This window comes from Apodemus sylvaticus, chromosome X, assembly GCF_947179515.1.
Source record: "Apodemus sylvaticus chromosome X, mApoSyl1.1, whole genome shotgun sequence".
Lineage (NCBI taxonomy): Eukaryota > Metazoa > Chordata > Mammalia > Rodentia > Muridae > Apodemus > Apodemus sylvaticus.
Genome location: NC_067495.1, coordinates 141,310,331 through 141,324,286, shown reverse-complemented (window position 1 = coordinate 141,324,286; position 13,956 = coordinate 141,310,331).

The window sequence follows — 13,956 nt, the reverse complement described above, 5'->3', positions numbered from 1 at the left end:
TATTGACTTGTTTTTTTTCTTGCCATTATTGAAAAGAATGAAATATTGTTTATTATGACATGTCAGTGATATTATTCTTAGAAACTTGAAATGTGCAGAAAATAAGTAAACATCAGTAAATCTGACCTGTAAATAATAACCATTAATTTATATTTAGGTGTATGAGGAAGTAATACTGCTTGATAGGAAAAATGAACATTTATATCCATGCTAAGTAAAACAAATGATATATTTTCATCAAATTATAATTCTCCTTTCAGAGAAGATGTATGAGCAGAGAATATTTTTTTGTTAAAAGGGAGAAAATCTTTAATAATGTAGCAGACTTAAAAAAAAAATCCAGGGGCATTGCTTCTAAAAACTAGGTCTTCGTGGTGTGCTGGAACAATATTTTTTTGAAAAGAAAGTATTCATTAGATACTAGTTACTTGAATAATGGAACATTGTTTAACTTAATGATTTTCTTTTATCTGAAACATACTATCGGATACAATGGTTTTATTTGATATTCTTATTATAAAAATGCAATGCATATTAAATATAAGCATAACTAAAAATGAAATGGTTACGTTGTGAATATTCTTATGAATAACTATTTAAATGTGAATATTCTTATGAATAACTATTTAAACTAATAACTTTAGTTATCAAAAACTCTTTTCTTTTAATTTCTTTTTTTAAACTTTTTTATTCGATATATTTTTATTTACATTTCAAATGATTTCCCCTTTTCTGGATCCCCACTCCCCGAAAGTCCCATATGAAACCTTCCTTCCCCCTGTTCTCCCATCCACCCCTTCCTACTTCCCTGTTCTGGTTTTGTGCTATAGTGCTACACTGAGTATTTCCAGAACAAGGGGACATTCCTCAGTACTTCTTGTACCTCATTTGATGTGTGGATTATGTTTTGGGTATTCGAGATTTCTAGGTTAATATCCACTTATTAGTGAGTGCAAACCATGATTGATATTTTGAGACTTGGTTACCTCACTTAGTATGATGTTCTCCAGCTCCATTCATTTGCCTAAGAATTTCATGAATTCATTGTTTCTAATGGCTGAATAGTACTTCTTGTGTATATATACCACATTTTTTGCATCCACTCTTCTGTTGAGGGATACCTGGGTTCTTTCCAGCTTCTGGCTATTATAAATAGGGCTACTATGAACATAGTGGAGCATGTATCCTTATTACATGGTGGGGAATCCTCTGGGTATATGCCCAGGAGTGGTATAGCAGGATCTTCTGGAAGTGAGGTGCCCAGTTTTTGGAGGAACCGCCAGACTGATTTCCAGAGTGGTTGTACCAATTTGCAACCCCACCAGCAGTGGAGGAGTGTTCCTCTTTCTCCACACCCTCTCCAACACCTGCTGTCTCCTGAATTTTTAATCTTAGCCATTCTGACTGGTGTAAGGTGAAATCTCAGGGTTGTTTTGATTTGCATTTCCCTAATGACTAATGAATTTGAGCACTTTTTAAGATGCTTCTCCCCCATCCAAAGGTCTTCAGGTAAAAATTTTTTGTTTAACTCTGTACCCAATTTTTAATAGGGTTATTTGGTTTTCTGCGGTCTAACTTCTTGAGTTCTTTCTATATAATGGATATTAGCCATCTATCTGATGTAGGGTTAGTGAAGAGCTTTTCCCAATTTGTTGGCTGCTGATTTGTCTTTTTGATGGTGTCCTTTGCCTTACAGAAACTTTGTAATTCTATGAGGTCCCATTTGTCAATTCTTGATCTTAGAGAATATGCTGTTGGTGATTTGTTCAGAAACTTTCCCCCTGTACTGAAGTCCTCAAGGGTCTTTCCCAGTTTCTTTTCTATTAGCTTCAGAGTGTCTGGCTTTATGTGTAGGTCCTTGATCCACTTGGAGTTGAGCTTAGTACAAGGAGAAAAGGATGGATCAACTCGTATTCTTCTGCATGCTGACCTCCAGTTGAAACAGCACCATTTGTTGAAAAGGCTATCTTTTATCCAATGGATGTTTTCAGCCCCTTTTTCAAGGCCATAGGTGTGTGGTTTAATTTCTGGATCTTCAATCCTGTTCCATTGATCCGCCTGCCTGTCACTGTACAAATACCATGCAGTTCTTAACACTATTGCTCTGTAGTATTCCTTGAGGTCAGGGATACTGATTCCCCCGGAATTTCTTTTGTTGCTGAGAATAGTTTTAGCTATCCTGGGTCTTTTGTTATTCCAGAAGAATTTGAGAATTGCTCTTTCTAACTCTATGAAGAATTGAGTTGGGATTTTGATGGGTATTGCATTGAATCTGTATACTGCTTTTGGCAAAATGGCCATTTTAACTATATTAATCCTGCCGATCCATGAGCATGGGAGGTGTTCCCATTTTTTGAGGTCTTCTTCCATTTCCCTTTTCAGAGTCTTGAAATTCTTGCCATACAGATCTTTCACATGTTTGGTAAGAGTCACCCCAAGATACTTTATACTGTTTGTGGCTATTGTGAAGGGGGTAATTTCCCTAATTTCTTTCTCAGCCTGCTTATCCTTTGAGTATAGGAAGGCTACTGATTTGCTTGAGTTGATTTTATAACCTGCCACTTTGCTGAAGTTGTTTATTAGCTGTAGGAGTTCTCTAGTGGAGTTTTTTGGCTCACTTAGGTAGAATATCATACCATCTGTAAAGGATGATAGTTTGACTTCTTCCTTTCCAATTTGTATCCCTTTGACCTCCTTATGTTGTCTAATTGCCCGAGCTAGTACCTCAAGTACAATACTGAAAAGATAAGGAGAAAGGGGGCAGCCCTGTCTATTCCCTGATTTTAGTGGAATTGTTTCAAGTTTCTCTCCATTTAGTTTGATGCTGGCTACCAGTTTGCTGTATGTTGCTTTTACTATGTTTAGGTATGGGCCTTGAATGCCTGTTCTTTCCAAGACTTTAAGCATGAAAGGGTGCTGAATTTTATCAAATGCTTTTTCAGCATCCAATGAAATGACCATGTGGTTTTTTTCTTTGAGTTTGTTTATGTAGTGGATTGCATTGATGGATTTCCTTATATTGAACCAACCCTGCATCCCTGGGATAAAGACTACTTGATCATGCTGGATGATCGTTTTGATGTGTTCTTGGATTCGGTTGCCAAGAATTTTATTGAGTATTTTTGCATCTATGTTCATAAGGGAAATTGGTCTGAAGTTCTCTTTCTTTGTTGAATCTTTGTGTGGTTTTGGTATCAGCATAATTGTGGCTTCATAGAAGGAATTGGGAAGTGTTACTTGTGTTTCTATTTTGTGGAATAGTTTGAAGAGTATTGGTCTTAGTTCTTCTTTGAAGGTCTGATAGAATTCTGCACTGAAACCATCTGGTCCTGTGCTTTTTTTGGTTGGAAGACTTTCTATGACTCCTTCTATTTCTTTAGGCATTATGGGACTGTTTAGATGATCTATTTGGTCCTGATTTAATTTTGGTATTTGGTATCTGTCAAGGAAATTGTCCATTTCCTCCAGATTCTCCAGTTGGGTTGAGTACAGACTCTTGTAGTAGGATCTGATGATTTTTTGAATTTCCTCAGTTTCTGTTGTTATACCCCCCTTTTCATTTCTAATTTTGTTAATTTGGATACTTTCTCTGTGCCCTTTGGTCAGTCTGCCTAAGTGTTTATCTATCTAGTTGATTTTCTCAAAGAACCAGCTCCTGTATTCATTGATTCTTTGTATGGTTCTCTTTATTTCCACTTGATTGTTTTCAGCCCTGAGTTTGATGATTTCCTGTCTTCTACTCCTCCTGGGTGAATTGGCTTCTTTTTGTTCCAGGGCTTTCAGGTGTGTTGTTAAGTTGCTAGTATATGCTCTCTGCATTTTCTTTTTGGAGGCATTCAGGGCTATGAGCTGTGGGAAGCCATTAGAGACCCTCACTTTGGCTGACAGGGCAAAGGCCCTGAGAAAAATCCAACAAGAGCCTCTCCCATGGGCATTGGTTTAGCCATTGTTTTGAGATAACTGCAGAATGGTCCTGCCTGTGTCAACACCGCCGACTCCGGGTATCTTCATCAGATGACCTCTTTACCTCCTGCTGTAAATGCCAGGAATACCTTTGTCCCTCTTTGTCCTTGCCTTGGGGTACGCCCCTCCTGAAAGCCTTAAAACCTGTGTACCCCAGAGCATTAAACGAGGCTTTGACATAAACCAGATTGACTTGTCCTTCTTGGTGCTTGGCCTCCTTCTCTCCCCCCAGGAAGCACCCCTTCGGGACCCTGGCATAACTGACCCGCCGGACTGGTCACAGTAATGCCTGAACAGGGACCCGAAGTATGGTCAACTACCGGACGACGGAGGAGAAACCCTGGGAAAAGGAATCAAGGACCCCACAGACCGCATTGCTCGTGCATTGCTGGAAGGGCAGGTGAGTGGCCAAACATTGTTGTCCGATTGTCATGGGGAAGCAAGTATCCAAAGAAGCTTGTTTTATAGGAGAAATCAAGCAAACACTCAGGGAGAGAAGAATAAGAGTTACGAAGAAAAATTTAATTAAGTTCTTTTGTTTTCTTGATAAAAATGCCCTTGGTTGATTTTAAGTGGACCTGACATTCACCTGCTAATGTGGAATAGGGTTGGTAAAGAGATTAATAAGCTTTTGAAAACAGGGGAACCACTGTCTGATGCATTCCTTAGTTACTGTGGCCTTATACAGGACATAATATTAGATGCTGAAAATGGAGAAGAAAGAGCCCGTCTGTTACCTGTTGCTGGCGACTTCCTGCAAGCCTCAAGACTGCCATCACATAAAAGCGAAGGCAGCTCTCCATGTCCCTCTGTGATTGTAGAGATGCCTGAGGACACAGAGGACCCTCCTCCAAAGATTATGAACTCAGTAGAGGATCCCAAAATTCCTAGAAGTATATACCCTTCTCTTAAGGAGTTTTCAAAAGGCCAAAATGAAACTAAAAGCAAGCGCAGCCCACACCGTTCCTCAGACCTGAAATTAGACCCAACCTCTGAAGTTGAGTTAGAGGAGGAGGCTGCCAGGTACGTAGAGGAGAGGTACAGTGACGGACCCTGAGAACCTCGAGTATTTTTCACACAAAGACCTGGATTCACTCGGCCCCCGCCTTACCTACCTCCGATGCCATCAGCTCCCCTTATGTCTTTGCCGGCCTTGGTGGTTGATGAAATAACCCAAACAAAGACTGCGCTCCAGCCGCAAATTACTGGGCTCAAGCAGGTCTTACATTTGCAGCAAGAATTAGGAGACCTTTCTCTAGAAATTCAGAACCTGCAAGAAACCATGAGAAAAGGACAGAATCCCCTGAATAAGCAGCCATCCGGCCCTTTAAAGAAACATCAGTCTAAACTGACCTTCCCAGTCATGACCAGGGCCCTCACCAGACAAACCAGAAATGAATCCGAGCCAGACAACACTACTCAAGGAAGAGACAGTGATGAGGACCAAGAAATTGAGGAAGAGCAGGACTATGATGAGGTTGCTGAGGATTCTGAGGGAGAGGAATCTGACTAAGGGGACTATGGGACCTCGCACCCCATGTACAAAAAACTCAAATTCAAGAATATTAAGGAATTGCATTCGGCTGTAAAAAACTACGGCATGAACGCACCCTTTACTCTTTCCATGCTAGAAGGGCTCGTGGGTTCCGGATATTTAACATCTGGTGAATGGATTAAAGTGGTACACTCCGTCCTGAGCAGAGGACAATATTTAACTTGGAAATCAGAATTCATTGACAGAGCGGAAAACCTTGCCGCCAGAAATAGAAAGAATCCCTTAAGTAAAACTGCCTCCTGGGGAGGATAAATGGAACAGGATTGAAGATCCAGAAATGAACCCACACACCTATGGCCAATTGATCCTCGACAAAGAGGCTGAAAACATACAATGGAAAAAAGATAGCCTTTTCAACAAATGGTGCTGGTTCAACTGGAGGTCAGCATGCAGAAGAATGCAAATTGATCCATCCTTGTTTCCTTGTACTAAGCTCAAATCCAAATGGATCAAGGACCTCCACATAAAGCCAGACACTCTGAAGCTAATAGAAAAGAAACTGGGGAAGACCCTTGAGGACATTGGTACAGGGAGAAAGTTTCTGAACAGAACACCAATATCGTATGCTCTAAGAGCAAGAATTGACAAATGGGACCTCATAAAATTACAAAGTTTCTGTAAGGCAAAGGACACCATCAAAAGGACAAATCGGCAACCAACAAATTGGGAAAAGATCTTCACCAATCCTATATCAGATAGAGGGCTAATATCCAATATGTATAAAGAACTCAAGAAGTTAGACTCCAGAAAACCGAACAACCCTATTAAAAAATGAGGTACAGAGTTAAACAAAGAATTCTCACCTGAAGAACTTTAGATGGCGGAGAAGCATCTTAAAAAATGCTCAACTTCATTAGTCATTAGGGAAATGCAAATCAAAACAACCCTGAGATTTCATCTTACACCAGTCAGAATGGCTAAGATTAAAAATTCAGGAGATAGCAGGTGTTGGAGAGGGTGTGGAGAAAGAGGAACACTCCTCCACTGCTGGTGGGGTTGCAAATTGGTACAACCACTCTGGAAATCAGTCTGGAGGTTCCTCAGAAAACTGGGCACCTCACTTCCAGAAGATCCTGCTATACCACTCCTGGGCATATACCCAGAGTATTCCCCACCATGTAATAAGGATACATGCTCTCCTATGTTCATAGCAGCACTATTTATAATTGCCAGATGCTGGAAAGAACCCAGGTATCCCTCAACAGAAGAGTGGATGCAAAAAATGTGGTATATCTACACAATGGAGTACTATTCAGCCATTAGAAACAATGAATTCATGAAATTCTTAGGCAAATGGATGGAGCTAGAAAACATCATACTAAGTGAGGTAACCCAGACTCAAAAGGTGACTCATGGTATGCACTCACTAATAAGTGGATATTAACCTAGAAAACTGGAATACCCCAAACATAATCCATACATCAAATCAGGTACAAGAAGAAAGGAGGAGTGGCCCCTTGTTCTAGAAAGACTCAGTGAAGAAGTATAGGGCAAAACCAGAATGGGGAAGTGGGAAGGGGTGGGTGGGAGGACAGGGGGAGAAAAGGGGGCTTATGGGACTTTCGGGGAGTGGGGGGCTAGAAAAGGGAAATCATTTGAAATGTAAATAAATTATATCGAATAAAAAAAAAAAAAAAACTGCCTCCTGGACAGCAGATAAGCTATGTGGAAGAGGTGCATTTACCTCCGAGGAAAAAGAGTGAGGGCTTTTGCCTGGCATCCTTGCACAGACAGCGCAAGCTACCTTGTCTGCTTGGAGAGCGGTCCCCGCCTCAGGGACAGTCACTACCCGTCTAACTAAAATAATGCTGGGAGCCCAGGAGACTTATGCTTAATTTGTGGGAAGATTGCAAGAAGCGGCAGAAAGGATCTTAGGTCCGAATGAGAGTGAAGGGCTCCTAGTTAGGCAGCTAGCCCTTGAAAACGCCAACCGGCGTGCAGAGCAGCGCTATGATGCAAGACCTTGATATCTCAGGAATGATTAAACTCTGTAGTAATGTTGATCCCTTCTCACATCAGATATCCAAATCCATCAACATGGCTATCGGAGCCGCCTTTCAAAAGATAGGAGACTCCAGCCGCCCCAAGAGCAAGACGTGCTTTCGGTGCGGACAGCCCGGTCATTTTGCAAGGGACTGTGGCTCTCCCGGGCAGGCACCCGATCCTGCCAAGGGGCTGTAAGACCTGCCCCACTGGGAGTCTGTCCCTGATGCAAGAGAGGCAGGCACTGGGCTAATGAGTGTCGTTCTAAGACTGATGTCCATGGGCAAACCCTTACTGTGGTCCCGGGAAATGGGCCGAGGGCCCCACATCGGGGCCCTTACTTTCAGGCCACAGCACGACCCCAAATACTAGAGCAGACACCAATGATGGCACCCTATCTAGGGCTACAGCAGGGAGCGCTGGACTGGACCTCTGTTCATCCACCACCTGGGTTATAACCCCCGAGGAAGGGACTGTTATTATAGAATCAGGAAAGTTTGGGCCCCCACCTTCTGGAATGTATTTCTGATCATTGGACGAGCTTCAAGCTCCCTTCAAGGTCTCATCATACTCCCTTCTATAATAGATACTGACTATTCAGGAGAGATCAAGTTTCTTGCCACCACCACGAGGGGTCCATTAACACTCAGGGCTGGACAACGCATTGCATACTTCCCCCACAAGAGAAAAGGGCATGGCTCTTCCTCCCCTGGTTCTTCTGATATCTACTGGATTCAGAAGCTATCTGATGAGAGGCCCATGATGACGCTATGGCTAGATGGCAAACAGTTTCAGAGCCTATTGGATACTGGGGCCGATGCAACAGTGCTTTCCTCCAGGCACTGGCCTTCAGCTTGGCCTCTTGAGGCCACGGCCACACACTTAAATGGGATAGGACAGTCACAAAATACATTACAAAGTTCAAGGCTTCTAACTTGGAGAGACAAAGAGGATAATGCGGGGACAGTTAGGCCATTCATGGTACCGGGACTCCCTGTTAACCTTTGGGGGAGAGATAGTCTATCCCAAATGGGGATGATGATGTGCAGTCCTAATGAAATTATTACTAATCAAATGTTAAAAACGGGGTTCCTCCCTGGGAAAGGATTGGGTAAATATGAACAAGGAATGACGGAACCCCTGGTTCTCATCCCTAATACAGGTAGAAAAGGCTTGGTTGCGGACCTTTTTTTCATAAGGACTGCTGATCCCCCTGCACTCCAGGCTGATAAAATATCTTGGAAATCAAATGACCCAGTCTGGATCGATCAGTGGTCCATGCCTAAACAAAAGGTTCAGGCTGCCCTAAAGTTGGTGCAGGAACAATTATCGTTGGGGCACCTTGAACACTCCACCTCCCCTTGGAACATTCCCATATTTGTTATAAAAAAGAAAAATGGTAACTGGAGGTTGCTACAAGAGCTCCGAGAGGTTAATAAAACTATGTTTCTCATGGGGGTGCTACAGCCTGGGTTGCCCTCCCCAATAGCTATCCCCAAGGGCTTTCATAAAATAGTGATTGATATAAAAGACTGCTTTTTCTCCATTCCCCTTCATCCTGAGGATTGTGCTCATTTTGCCTTTTCTATCCCAATTACTAACCATGCAGGTCCCAATCCCTGCTTTCACTGGCAGGTATTGCCAAAAGGGATGGCTAATAGTCCTACCTGTGCCAGCGTTATGTGGCACAGACTATAGATCCAATAAGGATATGCCATCCAGAGGCCTACGTTATTCACTTTATGGATGACGTATTAATTTCATCAGCTAATCTATCAGAAACCCAACAGATAACCCAAGAATTAGTTCTTGCCTTACAACAGAGAGGTTTTGTTATAGCTCCCGAAAAGATTCAAACACAATTTCCCTTCTTGTTTCTGGGATTTCAACTAGGACCCACTACTGTCTGCTCCCAGAAGTTAACAATCAGAAAATCACAATTGCAGACCTTAAATGATTTTCAAAATCTTTGAGGTGATATTAATTGGCTCAGACCATATCTTAAGCTGACCAGGGGTGATCTTAAACCTCTCTTTGACATTCTAAAGGGCAACGCTGATCCCCTTTCCCCTAGAATATTGACCCCAGAGGCTAAGAGCTCTTTACAGCTAGTGGAGAGGGCTATTACCCAACAATTTATAGGACATTTTGACCCATCCAAAAAATTTTTTTAATTATTTTTACAACAACATTTACACCAACTGGCCTTCTGTGGCAGGATGGGCAGCCACTTATGTGGGTTCACCTACCAGACACTCACCCTAAGATACTCCCTACTTACCCTTCCCTAGTCTGCCAAGCCATATTTCTAGGGCTCAAAACAGCTATCCGCTATTTTGGCCGTGATCCAGAGATAATCATCTCACCCTATTCACAAGGGCAGCTTGCCTGGCTACAACAGAGAGATGATAACTGGACTGTTTTATTATCCAGCTATCAAGGGAAGTTTGATACCCACCTACCAGGAGATAAACTATTACAATTTCTTCATAACACCCCTTGACTTCCCAAAATTTACGCGATTAAAACCTATAAGAGATGCCCTAACTGGCTTTATAGACGGGTCCAAAAATGGAAGGGCTTCCTTTGTCATTGGAAATCAGGCCTCTCATATTAACACGCCCTATGCCTCTGCTCAATTAGTAGAATTGCAAGGCACCCTTGAGGTATTTAAAACAATTAATGAAAGTTTTAATCTTTATTCAGATAGCCATTATGTAGTCAGAGCCCTCCAAATTCTTGAAGTTGTCCCCATTATACAGCCCTCGTCACCGGCCTTCTAGTTGTTTTTTGAAATACAACAACACGTAAGGGCTAGAACAAACCCATTCTTTGAAGGACACATAAGGGCCCATACAAACCTACCTGGCCCTCTTGCTAAGGGGAACGATTTGGCTGATAGAGCTACCCACTTAGTAGCATTGGCCTCCCTTACCGATTCACTTCGAGAGGCTCAGATGACTCATTCCCTTCATCACCTAAATGCTCAAACTTTAAGACTTAAATATAAAATAACCCGAGAACAGGCTGGGCAAATTGTAAAGAATTGCAAAAACTGCCTAACATTGCTTCTTGAGCCGCATCTAGGAGTTAATCCCAGGGGCCTTGTCCCCAGAGAACTTTGGTAAATGGATGTTACTCATGTTCCCTCTTTTGGAAAACTTAAATTTGTGCATGTGACCGTTGACACTTTTAGTGGATTTTTATGCGCCTCTGCCCAAACAGGAGAGGCCACAAAAATGTTATTTTTCACATGTTATTTACCTTCTCTGATATGGGCCAACCCAAAATACTTAAGACAGATAATGGACCTGGTTATACCAGCCAAAAATTTAAGCAATTTTGTTCACAAATACAGATAAAGCACATTACAGGCATCCCCTATAATCCCCAGGGTCAAGGAATTGTTGAGCGAGCCAATCAAATGGTTAAAAACACCCTGTTAAAGCTCACCACTCAAGAAACCCTTTATTCTTTTAAAGGCAATGCTAAGCTCCTACTATCCCATGCCCTGTTTGTTTTAAATTTCTTAACTCTAGATAAGCAAGGGCGCTCCTCCGCTGATCGCCTATGGCATCCCACAACAAACATGGACTATGCACAAGCCCTCTGGAAAGACCCCCTATCCGAGAGATGGCAGGGGCCTGACCCTGTTATCATCTGGGGAAAAGGGTCCGCCTGCATTTACAATTCTAAAGAAGGAAATAATCAACTCCTGGACCGCAGGACTTCTTCTCCTATTAATTATGACCCCCGGAAGGGTGAGCCCCGATTTGAATCCCTATCGGGTCTTCAACTTCACATGGACCATTAATAATCAAGCTGGAGATACAGTCTTCTGCAGGTCCAATGTAGGGACCTCTCCAAAATGGGACCCAATAATTGTGGACATATGCAAATTGGCCCTAGGCGCTGACCCCTACTGGGGAACACCAGACGTCTTTTGGCCCCAAACAACGGCTATAGAAACTTCCGGTGCGGCCTCTAATGGAGAGGGCAAATGTAATAACAAAGCCAGAAGAGCTGCACTAAAGGACCAACTATATTCCCAAAATGGACGCCCTGAAGGATTTTATGTATGCCCTGGCAATCACCGGGATCGCTCACTTAATTATAAATGTCAATTTGAAAATGACTTCTTTTGTGCCAGCTGGGGTTGTGAAACCACAGGAGAGGCTTATTGGAAACCCTCCTTCTCCTGGGATCTTATAACTGTAAAAAATAATGGCACTTATTCCACCGATGATTCAGCTTGTGACATAAATCAACCATCAAAAGGTTGGTACAACCCCATAATCATAACATTCACTAAAATGCTAAGAAATCTGACTGGACTACATAGCGACCCCCTAACTGGGGACTTCTTTTTATATGAAGATGATTATGATTCTGACCTCAAATTCAGTATCATACTAACAAAGAGCATCCCTTATCTCTTTGTTAGTATCTAGCTTCCTTGGGTCCTAATCTTCAATTACACAATTTGGCCCCTTCATTTCCCCATGGAGCTCTACCAGCTAAGGGTCCATCAACATCTTCGACCACACAGGCCCCTCCTGCCTTTCCCCTAACCACTCTGTTTCAACCTCCCATCCCTCAGGGCCCCAGATCGTCAGCTCAGGTCCTCCTTTCCATCCTCAATGCATCTGCCTCTGCTTTACTAGTTAAGGAACGAGAGGCTAGTTTATCTTATTATGAGGAGTGCTGGCTATGTTTTTCTGCCTCCCCTCCATTTTATGAGGGTGTTGCTCTTTTTGGAAATTTTACATATACCAATGATTCTGAGGGTTTAAGTGGAAATTTTTTAGGATTTATCCTCACAGAGGTATCCGGGATAGGAAGCTCCGTCCTGGGAAAACACATGCTACCCCCTCAACAATTGTTAGAAATATGCAACCATACCATAACTATTGACAATCATGATGAGTATTTGCTAGCCCCAAATTATCCTTACTTGGCATGTTCCTCAGGATTGACTACCTATATTATAATATCTGAATTTATACAGCGTCGCGATTATTGCGTGCTGGTACAGTTATTTCCAAGACTTAGCATTCATGAGCCAAGAGATCTTTTTAATTTTTAGGAGAGAAATACTGGGGTACCCCATAGAGAAAAAAGAGAGCCTATTTCAGCAGTCACGCTTGCTGTTATTCTTGGACTAGGAGCAGCTGGAACGGGTACAGGTATTGCCTCTCTTGTTACCTCTCAACAGAATCGACAACAATACTATTTACTTAGTGCTGCCATTGATAAGTACCTGGCCGAACTCAGAGATGGTTTAGCTAATCTAAAAGACTCTGTTGCCTCCTTATCAGAAGTAGTGTTACAGAACAGGAGAGGTCTTGATTTACACTTCCTGAAGGAGGGAGGACTCTGTGCAGCCTTAAGGAAAGAAATGCTGTGTTTATGTAGACAAGACAGGCCTGGTAGATGACAGCCTGAGGAGAGTAAAAGAGAGTTTAGAGAAATGCAATAGAGAACGGGAACGACAGGAGTCTTGGTATAAAAATTGGTTCTCCACATCCCCGTGGCTTTCCACCCTACTACCTTCTATCCTAGGACCCTTCATGGGTTTATTGCTGTTAATCTCCTTTGGTCCCTGGGCTTTTCAATGATTAACCCACTTTGTTAAATCACAAATAGATTCCACCCTACCCAAAAATTATATCTCGGTACAGTATCATCGTTTGGACGCAGCAGAAGCCGTGGAACCCGGTAGACAAGACGGCTCAGCAGAAACAACTGCAATACCTGCCACGGAGAGGCTCGATTTCAATAAGCTCGTTTGATGAGGCTCTGCCTGGCTCCCACCTATTGGTGGCTTATCTGAAGGGGGAGCTGACCCAAGGTAGCCATCTTAAAGACGGGCAACTTTCTCCATGCCCTGACCAACCTAAGACATGGGGCCTTGAGGATGACAAGGTAACCCTACGATGGGTAAGGCAGAGGGAAAGAGAGGATGATCCTAAGACATGAGACGGCTACACATTTTCGGTCTGGCCCCCTTGCCCAGTATTTCCCCAAAACCTTTCCACTTCTAATATAAGGAAAAAGGGGGAAATGTGGGAAGCCATTAGAGACCCTCACTTTGGCTGACAAGGCAAAGGCCCTGAGAAAAGCAAACAAGAGCCTCTCCCATGGGCATTGGTTTAGCCATTGTTTCAAGATAACTGCAGAATGGTCCTGCCTGTGTCAACACCGCCGACTCCGGGTATCTTCATCAGATGACCTCTTCACCTCCTGCTGTAAATGCCAGGAATACCTCTGCCCCTCTTTGTCCTTGCCTTGGGGTACGCCTCTCCTGAAAGCCTTAAAACCTGTGTACCCCAGAACATTAAATGAAGCTTTGACATAACCCAGATTGACTTGTCTTTCTTGGTGCTTGGCCTCCTTCTCTCCCCCCCCCCTTTGACTCTCAGGTAGCACCCCTTCGGTACCCTGGAATAACTGAC